The following is a 17,805-nucleotide window of genomic DNA, read 5'->3' as shown; positions in this document are numbered from 1 at the left end:
ACTAGTAAATAGGAGTCCAGCCTGTGTCTCATTAATGTTAGATAAAAGGGTATTGATAACTTTATTTGATGTTAAATACTACTAAAATTCTTCCACTCAGCAAATAATTATAGGTGCTCAGAGACTAGTATTGGAAACAAATAAATAAACCTGCAATTACAATACTTTATGCTAAATTCTGTGCTAGAAGTATTTAAGTACAGGTAACTAAGGTAGGAGTGAGAAAAAAGAGAAAGACTCCACAATTTTAGTATGAAAGAATTAAGTAAAACTTCCTCAGGGAACATGATTCTTGAGATGTGTTTTCATAGATGAGTAGGGTTAGTCATGTAGACATTGCGAAAGTGGGGATTATGGGTAAATTGGAGGACGTGTGTCTGAAAAGCATTCCAAACAGAGGGAATAGAATATCTGAAGACACTGTGATGTGGGAAGCTGTATAGAATAAGTGTGCGTGTGTGTGTGAACTGTTGGAATAGAATTGGATATCTGGATCATAAAAGGCCTAGTGTAGCATATTTTGACTTTTATCTAAAGGTGATAGAAAGGCTTGGAAGATTTTAAGCAAAAGAATATCATTATGATATTTGGGTTTTGGAAAGATAACTGGCAGAAATGTATAGGATGAGTTGAAGGAGAGGAGACCTGATTGAAATCAAGAACAGTGGCAAGGCTATTCCTGTGATCCATGTGAGAGAGAGAGTTAAATTGTAGTCTGGAGTCTGTCAAGTGGGAGGAAATCAATAAATATTTCTCAATGAGTGAATGACTAAAAATTTAGTCTTACTTTTAGCAAAAATTTCAAAGTGCTTATTCATCAAAAAAGTAAATAGCTGTTTGGCTGAATTTCAACTGTGGTATTAGATACTTTTAAAGTTTATATATAGAAAAAGAGTTTGGTGGTGAGAGCTGTTGATTGAATATGTCCTTGTTCTACTTAATACAAAACAGTAATTAACAGATTTTCTATAATTTATAGGACTTGTTTAAAGAAAATTCTTGGTTCTTTTTTAAAGAAAACTTGTTATGTAAGTCGGTTTTGATTAGTATAGGCTCTGCTAAGTATAAATACCCTCAATTGTACAAGTTACTGTTAAGTTTAATAGATAAGACAACACAGCCTGGTGATAAATATTATTGGCTTTGAAGTTAGCCCTGGGTTCATGTTTTCAGCTTTGCTATTTGAAAAGTACTATTATTTCTCTGAGCCTCCGTTTCTTCATCCATTCATTTGGCCAATATTTATTATGCACTGGCTTTGTACTATGAATTGTCCTTGATGCTGGGTATACAGCAATAAATAAAACAGATAAAGATCCTTTTTTTTGTAGATCTTACATTCCAACAATCATTGACAGACTATGAACAATGAACAAAAAAAAGTAATAGTTATATCATATGTGAAATGTGGTAAGTACTATGGAAAAGGATAATATGAAACAAGTTGAGGGGAATGTAGATTTTTGAAGGAAGTATAAAGGGTTGGCATGGTTTGCAGTTTAAATAGAGAGTTCAGACAGAGCTCACTGAAAAAGTGACATTTAAGCTAGTACTTGAAAGATGAGAAGGAGTTAACCATAGGGCATGTAGAGGAAAAGCATTCCAGTCCTAGGGAACAGCTCGTATTCAGATAAAAGCTTCCCTGGCATGTTTGAGGAATGAGGCCAGTATAGCAAGAACAAAATAATCAAAGTGGAGCAAAGTAAGAAATGAGGTCTGAGAGATAACATAAGGCAAGATTTTGAATAGAGCCTTTGCAATTTATTCTGTGGAAAATGACAGTCATTGCAGGATTTTGAGTAGAGGCGGGAAACAATCTGCCTTATGTATTAAAAGATCACTGTGGTTGATGCATGTAGGAATCTAAGGATAGAAGTGAAGAGATCAATTAGGGATCTACTGTAGTAATTCTAGTTAAACATGATGATAACTTGTACTATAGAGGAGGTAAGAAGTAGTAGGATTATGAATATATTTTGAAGATAGAGCCAATAAGATTTACTAATGGTTGGATGTGGGTTGTGAGAGAAAGCTGGGAGTCAAGTATTACTCTTAAGATTTTTTACCTGTGCAGCTGAGAAGATGGTGTTTCTATCAATCAGGATGGAAAAAGCTATGGATAAAGCAGTTATTGGGGGAGATCAGGAGTTCATTTTTGGAAATACTGGTTTTTGGATCTCTAGTAGACATCCAAGTAGAGATGTTAAATAGGCAGTGGCTAGTTATTTCTTCAGACTAGAGATGTAAATTTGAGTTTTATAAGCATATGGATGGTATTTAGTGTCTTGAGACTAGATGAAATCATTAAGGTGGTAGAAGTGTGACTGAAATTTGACCACTGGCTTAGAAGTTGTTTCTGACTTGAACAGGAATAGTTTTTGGAGAGTGGTGTGGAAAAAAGCCTATTTGCAGAGGATTTGAAAAGAAGAAAAGAATGGGAGAAGAGGTATTAGAGAATGTGTATAAACATTTCTCTAGAGGAGTTTTGCTACAAAGGGGAGCAAAAATAAAATGGAGCAGTAGCTGGTAGGGGGAAATAGAGTCAAGGGAAATAAGGTTTTAAAAAATGACAACAAGACAACATAGTTTCATGGTGATGAGTGGAGAAATTTATGTAGGAGAGAGAGATGGGAATTTCTGGAGTGGCCTTTTTGAGTAGATTAGAGAATAGGGGAATTTTTAAACAAACCAGTAGGATTGGCTTAAAGTTGAGCATGGGTGGGTCATTTATGGTAACATGCAAAGACATTTTATGTAGTTGCAGAAGCTAGTAGGTAAATATGGAATAGAGTGAGAGTTGGGTTTAAAAGGATTTAGGTTTTGCCAGGTGAGTATGAGGGAGGAAGGACAAGGGAGTCAAATTTTATGCAGGAAAGTGATTATAATCACTGACCACATGACTGTGATTATTCAGCTGGATAACGAGGAGAGAGGACATCAAAGAGGAGAGTGACTAAAGAAAATGGTAAGATGGATGGATTGGAGAGCTAATGACTGTTAGAACTGGTATAGTAGAATGAGTGAGGTATAAACATGAGAGGTAGTAATTAGAGAGCGGGATGAATAGAACCAAGGCCACTCAGTTATTGGAAATGATGAGGTCTGGCATATGACCATGCAATAAAGGGCTGAGATAGGATGGAGGACAAGATCATAGAAGGAGAGGAGTTCAAGGGAACTAACAGACCAGGATCTTGGTCAGCTTGAATCTCATTTCTGTAGACTATACCACTTACTATTGCTCATCATTGATGTCTCTACATGCTCCCAAATAATTCCCATTTATTTCTCAATGATTTTAGTTCTTGGATCACTGTCACTTTCTGCGAACACTGTTCTCATAATAATTCTTGGTGATTGTGCTCGTTTTGTAGCATGTATCAGAATTTTGTTCCTTGCAATTGATTAGTAGTATTCCATTGTATGGATATCCGCATTTTGTTTATATCTTCAGTGGTTAATTTGGATTGCTTTCTGTTTTTGGCTATTATAAATAATACTGCTATAAGTATTTTTTACAAGGCTTTGTGTAGACATATGTTTTCATTTCTCTTGGGTAGATGCCTAGGAGTAGAATTGCTGGGTTGAGTGGTAAGTCTATGTTTAACTTTTTAAGAGTCAGCCTAGTGGGTATCTTGCTGTGGTTTTTATTTACATTCCCTATTGGCTAATAATGTTGAGTGGTTTTTCAGGTACTAATTGTCTATTCATATATCTTGTTTGGAAAAATGTGCATATCTTTTGCTCATTTGTAAATGTCATTGTATGACTTCTGACTTTTGAACATATTTTGTTTTCTAGAAATTTTATAGTTTTAGTGCCTACGTTTAAGTCTATGATTCATTTTGAGTTAATTTTTTTTTTATGATGTGAGATAAAAGTCTGAGTTCAGTTTTTGCACATAGATATTGGATTATCTCAGCACCATTTGTTGAAAAGGTCATCCTTTACCCACTAAATTATCATCTTTATTGAAAATCAATTGACCATAAATGTAAGGGATTTATTTCTGGATTTGCAATTCTGTTCCATTGATCTCTTTATCTGTCTTTATGACAGTATTGCATTGTCTTTATTACTGTAACTTTGTAATTAGTTTTGAAATTGGGTGGGTTCAGGGTCTTTATGTTTCTTTTAAAAATTGTTTTGACTATTTTAGATCATTTACATTCCCATATACGTTTTGAATCAGCTTGTTAACATCTACAAAAAAGTCTGTTGGACTTATGATAGGGCTTGCCTTAACTTTATAGATTAGCTTGGGGATAATTGGCATTTTAAGGATTTTGAGGCTTCTAATCCGTGAACATGGAATGTCACTCCATTTATTTAGATCTTTAAAGTAATGGCAAAGTTTTTGGTATATAAACATTACACTTTAAAAAAATTTATTCCTATGTATTTTATTCTTTTTGAAGCTTTTGAGAATGGAATTCCTTTTTTCATTTCATTTTCAGATTAATCACTATTAGTATGTAAAAGTGTAAATTATTTTTGTATATTGATCCTATATGCTGCAACCTTGCTAAACTTATTCATTACTTCTAATTTATTTGCTTCGTTTTTTAGATTCCTTAGCCTTTTGTATATAAAGAATTACACTGACAGTGAAAAACAATTGGTGGTTTTACTTCTTCCTTTTCAATCTTTCATTTTTTTTCTTTTCTGATTGTACTGGTTGGAACTTCCAGAATGATACTGAACATCCTTGCCCAATTCCTTATTTTAGAGGGAAAGCATTCAGTCTTTCACTATTAAGTAGTAAGTTAGCTGAAAGTTCTTTGTAGGTGCTCTTTATCAGGTTGAGGAAGTTTTCTTCTGTTTCTCGCTTATTGAGAGTTTTTATCATGAATGAATGTTGTATTTTGACAAATGTTTCCTTCTTTGTCTATTAAGAGGATCATGTAGATTTTGCTCTTTATTAATATATTGATTTATATTAATTGGTGTTTTGATGTTAAAACTTTACATTCCTGGCATGAATTCTAGTTGGTTGTAGTATATAATCCTTTTACTGTGTTGCAGGATTCAGTTTACTAATATATTGTTAAGGATTTTTGTGTCTATTTTTATGAATAAGTTGATTATAATTTTCTTGTGATTTGTGTATCTGGCTTGGTATCAGGATAATACTGGCCTCATAGAATGAGTTGGGAAATGTTTCCTATTCCTCTATTTGCTGAAAGAGTTTGTGTAGGATTGTTACTAATATCTCCTTTAAATATTTTATAGAATTCTCCAGTGAGGCCACCCAAACCTAGGTTCTTCTTTGTGGCAAGATTTTAAATTACTTATTCAGTTACTTTACTTGTTGTGGGTCTGTTCACATATTTTTTTACCTCTGAGTCAAATGAGGAAATTTGTATCTTTTTAGGAATATGACCATTTAATCTAAGTTGTTTATTGTGTGGCAGAGAGTTCATAATAATCTTTTATAGTCCTTCTAATTTCTGTAGGTGTTAGTGATGGTCCTTCTTTCATTCCTATTTTTGGTAATTTGTGTTTTTTTTCTCAGTCAGTGTAGCTAAAGGTATATTTATTTTGTTGGGATTCCCCCCCTCCCAAAAGAACCAACATTTTTTAAATTGATTTTTTCTCCTTTTTTTCTGTTTTCTATTTCATTGATTTCTGTTTACGTTTTTATTATTTCCATCCTTCTGTTACTTTCAGTTTAGTTTACTCTTCTTTTTCTAGTTTCTTAACTTGGAAGCTTATATTATTGATTTGAGACCTTCCTGCTTTTCTGATATGGGTGTTTGCAGCTATGCATTTCTAACAGTACTTCTTGAGCTGTGCTCCAGAAATTCCGATATGCTTTGTTTCATTTTCTTTTAGTTCAAAATGTTTTCTTATTTTCCTTGTGATTTCTAATTTGACCAATGGGTTATTTTGTGTTAATATCCACATATTTGGAGTTTCCCAATTGTCTTTCCATTTTGATTTCTAATTTAATTCTCCTGTGATGTGAGAATATCCTTTTAATTATTTCAGTTCTTTTAAATTTATTGAGACTTCTTTTATTTCTTAGATCATGCTGTATCTGGAGAATGTCCCAAACATACTGGAAAAATGCATATTCTCTCATTGCATGGAGTGTTCTATAAATATCACTTAGGTTAAGTTGGTTTATAGTATCCATTCAAGTCTTCAGGTCTTCAGAAAATCCTTTCTCATACATTTTCTAGTTCTATTAATTATTGAGATTGAGGTATTGAAATCTCCAACTATAATTGTTGAATTACCTTTTATTTTAAAGTTATTTTATTGAGGTCATATTGGTTTATAACGTTCTGTAATTTCAGGTGTACATTATTAAATATCAGTTTCTGTATAGACAGCATTGTGTAATTTCAGGCATACATTATTATATATCAGTTTCTGTATAGACTACATCATGCTAACTGCAAATAGTCTAGTTTTTGTCCATCACCATACATATGTGCCCCTTTACCTGCTTCACTCACCCCTCAACCCCTTCCCTTCTGGTAACCACTAATCTGTTCTCCTTATCCATTTGTTTATCTTCCACATGTGAGTAAAATCATGTGGTGTTTGTCTTTCTTTGTCTGGCTTATTTCGCTTAACATAATACCCTCAATGTCCATCCACGTTGTTGCAAATGGGATGATTTTGTCTTTTTTTAAATTATTGCCTATTTTTTTCTTTTTAGTACTGGCAGGTTTCACTTTATGTACTTTGGGTCTCTGTTGTTATTTGCATATGTATTTGTAATTGTTATATCTTCCTGATTTATTGACTCATTTTTCATTATGAAACATCCCTCTTTAAGTTTATTAATATTTCTTGACTTCAAGTCTAGTTTGTGTAATATTAATAAGGCTACCTAGGTCTTTTATGGTTACTCTTTGCTTTTACTTTCAATTTATTTGTGTCTTTGAATCTAAAATGTCTCTCTTGTAGACAACATAATGTTATTATCATGCTTTTTTATCTAGTATATCAACCCCAGCCTCTGTTTAGTCTGTTCATATTTGATTTAATTATTAGTATGGTTCAATTTACACTAGCCATTTGCTGTTTGTTTTCTATATATACCACATGTCTTTTTTGTTGTGCTAAATAAATATTTTTAAGTGTACTATTTTAACTCCTGTAATTTTTTTAATCGTTTTTTTGAAATGATTTGCTTATTGGTTGCTCTAAGGATTGCATGAAGCATTTTAATTTGGCAGAATCTATTTCTGATTCATAGTAACTTAATTTCACTAAAATGTAGTAAATTTGTTCTAATATAGTTCCATTTCCAGCCCCATCATTTGTGTTCTTTTTGTTGTATATATTATTGTATATCTTATAAACAAATATCACATACAGTGATATCTCACATACCATACAGATTACCTATCTAAAGTGTACAATTTTGATGGTATTTAGTATACTCAGAGTTGTGCAACCATCACCATAATCTAATTTTATAACATTTTCATCACCTCAAAAAGAAAATCTGTGCTAATTAGCAGTCACTCCTCATTCTTCCCTTCCCCCAGCTCTAGGCAGCAACTTCTGACTATAGATTTTCTTGTTCTGAACACGTCGTATAAATGCGGTCATACAGGGACGTGGCTGAGTGGTTAAGTTCACATGCTCTGCTTCCACGGCCCCAGGTTTCGCCAGTTTGGATCCTGGGTGCGGACCTAGTACTGCTCATCAAGCTATGCTGAGGTGGCGTCCTACATAGCAGAACTGGAAGGACCTACGTCTAGAATGTGCAACTATGTACTGGGGAGCTATGGGGAGAAGAAGGAAAAAAAAAAAGATTGGCAACAGATGTTAGCCCAGGACCAATTTTAAAGAAAAAAAATTCAATCATACAATATGTGGGCTTTTGTGACTAGCTTCTTTCACTTCACATGTTTTAAGGTTCATCTATGTTACAGCATGTGTCAGAATTGCATTCTTTTTTATTGTTGAATAATATCTTATTTTATAGATATACCATATTTTATTCATACATTGAATAGACAGTTGATAGACATTTTGGTTGTTTGCACTTTTTGGCAGTTGTGAATAATGGTCCTATAAGTATTTGAGTTTTTGTATGGATATAAATTTTTACTTCTCCTGTGTAAATACTTATTAATAGAATTGTTGGGTCATATGTTAACTCTATTTAACTTTTTGAACAACTACTAAACCTTTTTCCCAAAGTGTTTATTTTCATTTTTGAAAGATAGTTTTGCTATATATGGAGTTCTTGTTTGATATTTGAATGTGTTATAAGCTCTCCAAATTTTCTGATATGAAGTCAGCCTTTAATTGTATTGTTGTTCTCCTGTATATGATGAATCCTTTTTTCCTAGCTACTTTCAGCCTTTTTCTTTATCATTGTTTCACAGCAGTGTGAATAAGACATGTCTAGGTGAGGGTCCCTTTGTGTTTGTTGGGAGATAATTCTCTATTGATCTCTCACATTTCTGCATGTCTTGCAAGTTAGAACAACCAAATCCTTTTGTTCTGCACTATCATTTCAAAGATGTTTATATAGCACATAACCCTGGAATATAGAAATAGTGTCTCCATCTGGAGCAAAGAAAAGGGTTGTTTGCTGTCAAAAATAATAATAGTAATAATAAAGCAGGGTTGTTTACTATCTATATTGATAATGATGACGATGATGATGATAATGATGTCATCTCCCTCTGAGGCGAAGGTAAGCAGGCCTACTGGCCATCAGAAGAGATTCAGGTGCCCTAAGGTCAGGGTTTCTCTCCTTTTACACACTTGACCGCATATCCAAGTGTTTCTTGGACCTTTTTACCCTAGGGAACCAGGACTTAGAAGTACCAGCACAAATGCTGGTACTCTGGCTACAGCTGTTGCTAAGAAGAATAAACTGTCGTTTGTTTCTGACTCCAGATTCTCATATCTTCTGTCAGCATCCATGAAACTCAGACAAGCTAACTTGTTAGCTTACAAGTAGAGTAAAGCCTCAGAGACTTTGCAGTGCTTGGTGGTATTTATCTTGCTTAGAGCTCCTTGAGCTTCTAGGATCTGTAGATAAATGCTTTTCATAAAAATTGGAAAAATTTCAGTCATCATTCACATGTTTTTTCTACGCTTATCTACCTTGCCTCTTGTTCTGGGACTCCCATTACATGTATATTGGCATATTTTACGTTATCCTACAGGTCTATGAGGAATTTGTCTTTCAGTCTTTTTCTCTCTGTTCTTCAATGGATAAATTCTATTGCTGTGTCTACAAGTTCACTGATTTCTTTTGCCATCTCAAATTTGCTGGTGATTCAATTCACTTAGGATTTTTCCTTTTGATTATAGTCTCTTTAAACAACAGAGTTTCCATTTCCTTCTTTTTAATAGATTCTGATTCTTTGTTTTTTATTTACTTTTTGTGTATTCCTTGTCATATTTTCTTTTATTTTTAAAGTATGATTGCCTTAAGTTCTTTGAACATATTTATAATAGTTACCTTGACATATTTGTCTGCTAAATCCAATATCTGGTCCTACTTAGAGTTTTCAGTGACTGCTTGGGGTCATCACTATGAATCATTTTCCTATTTTTTTGTATGTCTGTTATTATTGTTATTAAGAACAATAATTATTATTAGAAGACTTAATATAAGATCTACCCTCTTAGCAAATTTTTATCTTAGCAAATTTTTAAGTATATAATACAGTATTATTACCTATAGGCACTATGCTATACAGTAGCTCTCTAGGACTTACTCATCTTGTATAACAAACTTTGGAGTCTTTGACTAAGATCTCCCATCTCTTCCTCCCCCAAGCACCTGGTAACCGCCATTCTACTCTCTGCTTCTAAAGTTTGATTATTTTAGATTCCTCATATTAGTGATATGGTATTTGTCTTATGTTTGGCTATTTCACTTAGTATAGTGTTCATCTAAGTTGTTGCACGGAATCAACCTAAATATCTGTAGACGGATGAATAGATAAAGAAAATGTGATATATGATATATACCTACAATGGATTTTTTTTTTAAAACGACTATTTATAATATAGCAATTTTGGATTCTAGTTTTCTCTATTTTTCATCTGAGCGTTTTTGTTGCTGGCTTTTACTTGTTGATTTTCTCCAATATTTTCTTTTCATTTTTGTTTTTGCTTTGGCTTTTTTTTAGAGCAGTTTTGGATTCACAGCGATTGAGGGGAAGGTACAGAAATGTCTCGTTTACGCCCTGACCCCACATAGGTATAGCCTCCCATATAATCAGCATTCCCAACAGAGTGGTACATTTGTTAAAATTGGAGACCCTACATTGACACATCATATTCACCCAAAGTTCATAGTTTATGTTATCATTTTCTCTTAGTGTTGTACATTCTGTGGGTTTGGACAAATGTATAATGGCATGTATCCATCATTAGGGTATCATACAGAGTATTTCTGCAGCCTTAAAAATGCTCTGTGCTCTGCCTGTTCTTCCCTCGCCCACAACCCCTGGCAGTCACTGATCTTTTTACTGTCGCTATAGTCTTGCCTTTTCAGATTAATTTCTTTCACTCAGTAATATGCATTTAAAGTTTCTCCATGTTTTTTCATGGCTTGATAGTGCATTTCTTTTTAGTGCTGAATAATATTTCATTGTCTGAACATAGCACAGTTTATTTGTCCATTCATTTACTGAAGGGCATCTTAGTTACTTGCAAGTTTTGGCAATTATGAATAAAGCTGCAATAAATATCTGTGTGCAGGTTTTTGTGTGGAAATAAGTTTTCAGCTCCTTTAGCTAAACACCAAGGAGTGTGATTTCTGGATTGTATGGTAAGAGAATGTTTAGTTTTGTAAGAAACCACCAGGCTATCTTTCAAAATGGCTGTACCTTATTGCATTCCCTCCAGCAATGAATGAGAGTCCCTGTTGTTCCACATCCTTGTCAGGATTTGGTGGTGTCAGTGGTTTGGATTTGGGCTGTAGCAATAAGTGTATAGTGATATCTTATTGTTGTTTTAATTTGCATTTCCCTGATAACATAACATGTGGTGGAGCATATTTTCATTTGCTAATTTGCCATGTGTGTATCTTCTTTGGCAAGGTGTCTGTTAAAGTCTTGGCCCATTTTATAATTGGGTTGTTTATTTTCTTGTTATTGCATTTTAAGTGTTCTTTGTATGTTTTGAATAACAGTCCTTTATCAGATGTGTCTTTTGCAAATATTTTCTCCCAGTCTATGTCTTGTCTTCTGATTTTCTTGACGTTTTCTATTGCAGAGCAATTGTTTTTTATTTTAATGAAGTCCAGCTTATCAACTATTTCTTTCATGGATCATGCTTTTGGTTTTGGATCTAAAAAGTCACTGCCATACCCAGGTCATCTAGGTTTTCTCCTATGTTATCTTCTGGGATTTTTTTTTTTGTTTTTCATTTTCTATTTACTTCTGTGATCCGTTTTGAGTTAATTTTTGTGAAGGGTGTAGGGTCTGTGTCTAGATTCATTTTTTTGTATGTGAATGTCCAGTTGTTCCAGCCCCATTTGTTGAAAAGACTATGGTTGGTCCATTGTATTGCCTTTACTCCTTCTTTGTCAAAGATCAGTTGACTTTGTTTATGTGGGTCTATTTCTAGGTTCTCTATTCTGTTCCCTTTATCTGTTTGTCTGTTCTTTCACCAATGCCACACTGTCTTGATTACTATAACTTTTATAGTAAGTCTCCAAGTCAGTTAGTGTCAATCCTCCAACTTTGTTCTTTTCCTTCAATATTGTGTTGGCTATTCTGGGCTTTTGCCTTTCCATATAAACTGCAAAGCCAGTTTGTTTGCAAAATAACTTGCTGGGTTTTTGAATGGGATTACATTGAATCTATAGGCCAAGATGGGATGAACTGACATCTTGACAACATTGAGTCTTCCTATCTATGAACATGTGCCAGCCCTGGTGGTCTAGTGGTTAAGATTCAGTGCTGTCACTGCCACAGCCTGGATTTGTTTCCCATTGGTTGTAATACTGTGGTGACTTTGTGTTGCTGTGATGCTGAAAGCTGTGCACTGGCATTTCAAATACCAGCAGGGTTACCTATGATGGACAAGTTTCAATGGAACTTCCAGGCTAGACAGACTAGGAAGAAGGACCGGCTACCCATTTCTGAAAAAATTGGCTATGGAAACCCTATGAATAGAAGTGGAGAGTTGTCTGATATAGCGTCAGGAGGTGAGAGGATGGTCCAAAAAGACCAGGCAGAGTTCTACTCTTCTGTACATGGGGATGCTAGGAGTTGGAATAGATTTGATGGCACTAACAGCAACCAATTTATGTGTATGGATTATTTCTCCATTTATTTAATTCTTTGATTTTATGCATCTGATTTTTCCTCATATATATCTTATACATATTTTGTTAGGTCTATACCTAAGTATTTCATGTTTTGGGATGCTAATATAAATGCTATTGTGTTTTTTATTTCAAATTCCACTTGTTCATTGTTGTTATATAGGATAGCAGTTGAATTTTGTATATTAACCTTGTATCCTGTAGTCTTACTATAATTGTTTATTAGTTCTGGGAGTTTTTTGTCAGTTGTTTTGGATTTTCTACGTAGACAATCATGTCATCTGTGAACAAAGACAGTCTTCTGTCTTCCTCCCAATCTGTGGGATGTTTTCGTTTCTTATTGCTTTAGCTAGAATTTCTAGTATGATGTTTAAAAGGAGTGGTGAGAAGGGACATCCTTGCCTTGTACTAGTCTTAGTTGGAAAGTTTCGAGTTTCTCACCGGTAAGTATGATGTTAGCTGTAGGTTTTTTGGGTAGATATTCTTTATCAAGTTGAGAAAATTTCCTTCTACTATTAGTTTACTGAGAGTTTTTATCATGAAAGGGCATTGGATTTTGTCAAAAGCTTTTTCTTCATCTATTGATATGATCATGTGATTTTTCTTTTTAGCTTATTGATATGTAATGGATTACATTAATTGATTTTGTAATGTTGAACCAGCTTTGCCTTCCTGGGATAATTCCCACTTTGTCCTGGTGTGTAATTCTTTTTACAATTGTTAGATTCAGTTTTATTTGTTTATTTTTAAAAGTTACTTTCTTGGGCTTAATTTGCAGAATATGTCTCTCTTGTGGTATGGTGCTATTAATGTTGCTGCTTAGCTTTTTCAAAATTCTTATTTTTGTTTTTTAGTCTGACTTTTTAGGAGTCACTCTTATTCATTCACAGATTAGAGGTCAGGGAATGATTGGTCAAAAGTCTTGCTGAAACTTTTGATCACATATGGCTGGTAGATCTGTGTTTGAATTGATGAACACATCCAAATTTGGGGCAGTTTTTATCTCTGTTCCATCTTTTACTCCCCTTTAATCATTTTCATTTCTACACTGTATGTGTGCTTAGGGACCTAGACAGCCACGGTTATGTGAAATTCTTATTAAGCTATCTAATATATATAATATATAGCTGTGGCTATTTCATTTTCAGGATTTCCCTCTTCAATTTCTGTTTTGTTCTCCAGTTTCCTGCTCACCCTAACTGCAAATGTAATTTCAGTATAAGAGAGCTGTAGGCTTTTATTGTTTTCAGCTTGGTATGCATTTTCTGCCTTCTCTTTCAAATCAAGTAAGCTCTCTCTGGCAGTGAAGTTCTGGTTTCCATAAGCAGCCACAGCCTGGTGGAACTACTATATCTATGGTGTTTGGGTGGGGCATTCCCAGAAAAGCTCGTCACAGACTCCATTTCTTCTTACTCAGTGTTTCTCAAATTTTTGTCAATAAAATTATTATGGTATTTTTGTTTGCCTTAGTCAATTTTCAGAACCCTGAAATGATTGTTATTCTACAATTCACGCTTGTTTTTCTGGGAGAGCTTTTGTTGATCTCTCTTTATTCCACCGTCGCTGGAAGATTCACCCCTAGGTCTTTACATGTCTGCTTCCTTTTAATTTAAGTCCCAGCTCAGATGTTACCTCCTTAGAGAAGTCTCCCCTGAAATCTGTTACCCAAGTTACTTTTTACCTCATTTCTTAAATTTCTTTCGCCATATCTCTTATCTTCCTCTCATGTTTATCTTTGTTGTCTATCTCTCCTGTAAAGTGTATTATCCGTGAGGGCAATCCTCCTGTCTCTTGTTGTTTTTTTTCTTCTCTTTTTTCTTTTTTTTTTTTTTTAGGAAGAATAGCCCTGAGCTAACATCTGCTGCCAATCCTCCTCCTTTTGCTGAGGAAGACTGGCCCTGAGCTAACATCCATGCCCATCTTCCTCTGCTTTCTATGTGGGACGCCCACCACAGCATGGTTTGCCAAGGGGTGCCACGTCCGCATCCGGGATCGGAACTGGCGACCTGCGGGGCTGCTGAAGTGGAACTTGCGAACTTAACTGCTGCACCACTGGGCCTGCCCCCTGTCTCTTGTTTTTGGTTGCATTGCTGACTCTTTGAAAAGTGTCTTGCAAATTCAGTAAATATTTGTGTTTAATTGATAAGATATCTACTCTATAAGTACATTGTTTTTATAGCTTTGATTTCAATTATTGATATCGTTCATGTAAACATCATTCTTTCTGAAACATAAATTCATTTTATAGAGATAATCTTGACAGTAGTCAAGTGGTATTTCTTTGAGAATTTTTGTCAGGAGAAAAGAAAATATACATACATATAATAAAATATTTTACATTAAAATTTTTCTATATTTTGTGAGGAAATGAATTCTCAAGTATCTGTATCCAGCTGATTCTTGTTGGAGAAACAATTATTTGAATAACTTATTTGTTTTTATATCATCTATGATCATGGGTTTTATAATACCTTTTTTCTGATTTCTTACCTTTGCTTTTCTTACTCTCTTTAAATTTGGTAGCCTTCTGTGGCTGGAAACATTTTCACTTGAGTAAAGAAGTAAAAACTACTTCTTTTAGTAAAATTTTGCAAACTTTACTTTTTAAAGTAAAAGTTATAAATAAACAGTGGTGGAAAGAAAACTAACATTTATTTGTGAAATAGTGGAGGTAGTATTTGAAATTTTTATCGCTTTATTTAGAGGGTAGAATATATTTTAAAGGAACAGTTCAGAGATTTATTTTCCTGAAACAATGGATTTGGCTTTCCTTTTATAAATATTCAATACATTGAGGTTAAATGAGTTTACATAGCTATGGATGTATTTGTGGAGTAGTTTCCAGTGTTTAGCTCCTGGGCTTAATCCCAGGGGCTAGAAGAATAAATAATAAGCGTTTTTCTTTTTACTGCAGAGGCCAACCTTTTTTTTTCTTATTATGTAAGTCTGACCTGCCTTGACCTCATTTATAGAGTAGCTACTATAAATTTGGCCCTTGATTAATGTTTTATTAGTGTAAATAACATGAAGACCTTTACACACTGAGACTGCAGCATAAGGTTTATCGGACTTCATGGGTGTTATTAGCAAATCAGTTACTTAGTTTAGACATAAGTAATTGTCGTCTGGTAGAAATATTTCTTTTAACTTACCTGTTTAATTGATAAGATACTTCCTCTGTAAATACATTGTTTCAATAGTTTTGAGTTCAATTATTGATATTTGTCGTGTAAACAACACTCCATTTTAAACAAATTTATAGAAATAAAATAATAATCACTGACATAAGTGATATTTCTTTGACAAATTTTACTAAGACAAAACATACATGTAATAAAAGATTTAAAAATACTAAATGTCCATGTTTTGTTAGCAAGGACATCCGAATCATAATTTTTTATGCATGTTTTATGATAAATTGAATTGTTATTGTCACCATCATCTCTAATTTTATCGTAATTTTAAATATGCCTGTAATTGATCTAAAAGAGTTTTATTCTTTTTGAAAGGCACACGTTTCTTTAAATAGTTTAAAATTCTTTAAAGAATATTAAGGGTGTGATGCTGTGGCACTACTTTAATAGGAAATAGTAAAGTCATCATTGCCCTTGACCTTCTTAAATGAACTGAGTGTTCAGTGTTATACTGAATTCAGGTGTGGTAGATCACCTGAATGTAGTGTGTTGGGCTTAATTTGATTTATTTGTGTACTTGATTTCATTTTATATTAGTTATTTTTCCTTCACTTTAAAAGTGTATTTAATTGCACAGTGTATTTAATTAAACTAATTCCAATAGAACTGTTGGTTATAGATTTAAATTAAATTCTTTGTCAGTGAAGCTTAAAAGTCTCTTCTCATTTAGACAAAGGGGTTTAGATTTTGTATTTGTCTTTCTTATTCCTATTATTCTTAGTGGTTTTGTTGACATCACTTCTAAAAACTTGTGTCTTAATATGAGTGTTAATTTTGCTGGCCGATATAAATCCACCTGCTAGGTAGCCTTCTTTCTTCCTGCTAACCTGCCTGCCATCCATCCAAAAAATATTTTTGAGCATTTTCAGCTCCTGATGTTGTTTTAGGCAGCTGTGACCAAGGAGCTGCTCTATGAGACATTGCTAAGTCTTATAACTTCAATTGTTTGACTTGTGTCAGAAGAAGAAACAGTACATCGGATAAATCTTGATCACTGTGCATATTGTATATATTTGGGTGGTCCTGTTTTTGTTACTATAGTCTGGAATTCTGAAAAATCATTGCCTATTTCCTATAAGTAAGAATTTTGTAGCTTAAAATGTCAAGCTGTCTTTTGGGTTATGTATTTTCTTAATTTTTCTTCTCACTTATATTTTAAAGTAAAAAAATAGACATGATTCCATTGTCTGATCAAAGTTTTAAAATTTTTGATGGTAAAAATCAGGAAAGTAGGGGCCGGCCCGGTGGTGCAGTGGTTAAGTTCACATGTTCCGCTTCTCAGCGGCCCGGGCTTCGCCGGTTCAGATCCCGAGTGCGGACATGGCACCGCTTGGCAAAAAAGCCATGCTATGGTAGGCGTCCCACGTATGAAGTAGAGGAAGATGGGCATGGATGTTAGCTCAGGGCCAGTCTTCCTCAGCAAAAAGAGGAGGATTGGCAGTAGTTAGCTCAGGGTTAATCTTCCTGAAAAAAAAAAAAAAAAAAAAGCAGGAAAGTAGTGAACTGTGGAACCTGGTTTAAAGATACAGTATTTGTTAAAAATTTTAAGATATAATTCCTCATCTTGAATTTTATAATTTGTTAAATGGCATAAATAATTATAAAATGACCTATAGTTACAGTATTGGGTTTCATTTACCAAAAATACATTTTGAGAACTTCCATTGCCTCCTAGGATTTTAGTCTTAAATCTGCTGCTATGACTCTTATTTTTCTCATCCTTGAAAAGCACAGAAAAGCAGATTATCCCACATTCTGTTGGGAACGTGGCTTAATTATCCTCTAGAGATAGTCAGTGTCTGCTTATTACAGCAATAACTCAGACTTGTATCCGAATATGTAAATAGCCTTCATAAAAGACATAATGTTTCTAGTACTAATACACTTGTCTGTCTTTTCAAAATTCAGCTCCTTAGATTGCACTTCTGCTTTCTGAGCGTTCATTTAGTAGTTCTAGCATTTTCCTTCACTCTCTAGGTATAGATTCCTAATAAATATGTGTGAAATAAGTGAATAGAAGAATGAATACAAGGGAGGGTGGAGAGGGAGAAGGGAGGGAGAGAAAGGGCAAAGCACATTTCATTTTATTCTGACCTCCTGGGCCATTATCTAGGTTTTATTTTGGTAAAAAGACAAAGGTATTTGTTGCACTTAGGTAAACAGTGTGGCTAGGATGTAGTCTTATCTGAACCAACCAAAGACAAAATCTGAATTGAAGTAGAGTTTGTCTTTTGGAAACTCTTAGAGTGTTTCTTAAGGAGCCATATACTTTCTGGTTAAATTTTAAAAATTGTATGTTTAGTAAGATACTTTATAGAAAAGCTCCTTTAAATGTTATAA

General features: G+C 34.0%; 1 protein-coding gene across 4 annotated transcripts in view; it reads left to right on the top strand.

The window, feature by feature from the left end:
• The window catches only part of LRBA (LPS responsive beige-like anchor protein), a 710,247-nt gene that overhangs the window by 249,548 nt on the left and 442,894 nt on the right, over positions 1-17,805 (top strand). The gene's annotated exons all lie outside the window — the stretch shown is intronic.

The sequence above is a fragment of the Equus quagga genome, chromosome 3, assembly GCF_021613505.1.
Source record: "Equus quagga isolate Etosha38 chromosome 3, UCLA_HA_Equagga_1.0, whole genome shotgun sequence".
Lineage (NCBI taxonomy): Eukaryota > Metazoa > Chordata > Mammalia > Perissodactyla > Equidae > Equus > Equus quagga.
The sequence above is the reverse complement of the archived record's forward strand: the minus strand, read 5'-3'. Positions and strand labels throughout refer to the sequence as shown.